Below are 2,966 nucleotides of genomic sequence, written 5' to 3'. Positions count from 1 at the left end.
AGAATTTTACCAACATACAAGACGAGATCCCTTCTCAAGTTTCTTTTTAACAGACTGATCCTAAAGCTTCAGCCCCTCCTAATTATATTCTAAATCCTCTTAAAAATTGATATTGAAGTTAGTGAAGTTTTGTCTTTAACCCAACAATGTAAACAAAATCTTGGCCCTACTCTTTGTATAGGAGAGGTGGGTAAAGAGTTAATAGTTTTGAGAGGGAGAGGAATGGGTGGTTTGAGATTAGATCTCACGTGACATAGGCTCGTCTTGAACTCCTGGTTTTCCTGCCTATATCTCCCAAGTTCTGGGTTTGCAACCCATCAACACGCATGCCAACACGACAAGCTGTTTGAAACTGTTAATAGTAGGTTTTTCCAAGCTTAATTCCTTTATATGTCTTTGTTCAAAGTTTCTGTTGGGCCAATAGGTCCACAAGTGAGCCAATGACTCTACCTTATCCTTTAACCACCATTTTTTTAAAAAATAATTTCTTGTGTTTTTAAAACATGGATCTTCTTCTTCAGCTGTCCTAGGACCCTCATCAGCTCTTTTGTACTTTTGCATCTACCTGGGAGAAAAACATCCCAGAGCAAGAAAAGCAAAGTTTCCCAGCTGGTGGCTTCTTTCCTGGTTGCTCTTCTAATGATTATTGCCTTGAGTGCTTCTTTCTCTGGGTGAGACATTTATTCTGTGCTCACAATCTAAAACCTTCTAGGCGTGATTAGATCGGGTCAGCCCATAGCCAGGGTAAGATCCTGTGATATGACAGACCCACTCACTGGTATGAATAGTTTTGTTGCAGCACAGCCACACCCATTCATTACCACATTGTTGCAGAGTGTTTCAAACTGGCTGAGGTACTTGCTACTACTGGACATGTGTTGTTGGGCTCCTGAGCTGACAATATTCACCATATGGCCCTTTACAAAAAAGGGGCTAGGTGGTCAGCAATATGGCTTAGCTCATAGGAGCACTAGATTCATCCCAGGAGTCTACATGGTAGGAGGAGAGAACCAGCTCTCTCAAGCGTCCTATCCCCTTTACATGTGGGCCATGGCATGCACCACACACACACACACACACACACACACACACACACACACACACGCACAAGCAATAAATGTAATTTAAAAATTTAAAGGGGTGTTGGTTTATTCTTTCACTAGTTTCCTACAAACAACAGGCACATACATCTCTTTCCTTCTTTCAAGGAAAAAAAAGACCAAGCTAGATTCCAAATTCCCTTGCATCCCTCCCTGAAAGAGAAGTTTTCAAAGGGATCAGCTCTAGTTCTCGGGTTTTTTCCTCTATGAGTAGAGTTAGGACTGAAGGGCGATGCTCACGGGAAAGCGTGCCAGCTGACAGAGCTCTGAGCGCTCCTGCTGGGGTTCTCACAGTTTCTCTCCACTCACTGCTTCCTCTCACTTCCAGTCTTGGGTCTCTGTGCACACTGGGACCACGAGTAATGTTGGGATCGACAGCACTTCTGAGGCTGTGAATTTGTGGGTTACAGGTTGACTCTGCCTAGTCCAGGCTCAGATCTTCAGAGCTCCAAGCGCAGACTTCATAATTCACATGGAGAATTCATTAGCATGAAATTTTCATGTACAGAGTTATCAAGAGTTTATAGCCTTCCCCTTAAGCGATATATGTAAAGTGTATGCATATGAATGCTACATCAATTCACATTTAGACTTGATCCTCATGCATATGAAATTAGGTACATACAAGTATGCAGAAAATTTCAGAAATACCCAAATCCTGAAACTCCTGGTACCAAGCATTTTTGGCCTGTATCTCTTAGGTTGGAAGAAGCTATGCATGACTATGTCTGCTCTCTATCCAAAAGTGCAAATCTTTTAGTTGGATCTTGCACGGGATCTCTCATAGGACAGTGGGCCTAGTTACACCTCCGCTAAGATGTAGGGTTGTATGGTATGCCCTCTCAAAGCACTGACTAAAATAAGCATGCTGTGTCTGGAAATTATGGATGAAGTCAGTCATCACTGAGAGCAGTCCTAGTCCCCTGTACCCTCTGAGTCTCACAGAGATGCTGAGAGATCTGAGGATCTGACATCTGTCATTTATAGTATGTCCTTAGGAACAGGGGCTCTGTTCTCATCTCCATGTTGTCAGTGCTACTGCCTCTGATTGGTGAGCTGTCTCCACAGCCCCGCCCTGCCACATCCTAATTGATCAACGAGAAAGAACAAAAGTCCGGGAGAAGAACCTCCCCGACTCCTTTTCCCACTGGGAACTGTTCCCACTGGGAACTGTTCCCACTGGGGACAGCCTCTCAGTGGTGCTACAGCAGAAGCTCTTGTCTCTTCTTGCTTGACTGATATTTTTTTTCTTCTTGATTTCTAAATCCAGGAATTCCAACAAGTCCTTCAAGGAGACTCAGAATGATCACAAGATCCACAAACTCTCCAACAAGACCCACAACTGCTACAAAACCCACAACTTAAAAAAAACCCACAAATACTTCAACAAGACCCACAGATGCTCCAAAATCAACCAGAATCTCTACCTCTATTCTTCTACTACCAACAGACACACAGACTCCCAAACCAGGTAAAAACCATGTATTTCAACAATCAGCGACCTTCTCATGGGATGCTGTAGGACACAGAGAACAGCAAGGCAGTCCTAAGTACAATCTAAGTGAAGGGTCCCTAGCTGGGTTCTGAACAATAACTTTTCAATGTCTGTGACTCTCCAGCCTTCTTATGTGTACCCTCTGCTGTGTAAGAACTTGGAGATGAAGGGCACCCATCTCTCTCTATCAGATTCCCAGGGGATTCACGCTAGCCGGACTTAGGTGAATCATTGATCTAAGAGAGCTGATGAGGGTGGTGGGAATCTGGATCAGCTCAGCATCACTTTCTGAGGAAACAGGGAATGATAGAAAGCTAGGGTCGGGGTAGGGAGCTCTGGATTCACTACTTCGATTCTGAAGCTGTGCCATG

This window comes from Myodes glareolus, chromosome 9 (assembly GCF_982192425.1).
Source record: "Myodes glareolus chromosome 9, mMyoGla1.1, whole genome shotgun sequence".
NCBI lineage: Eukaryota > Metazoa > Chordata > Mammalia > Rodentia > Cricetidae > Myodes > Myodes glareolus.
Note: the sequence above shows the minus strand (reverse complement) of the source record.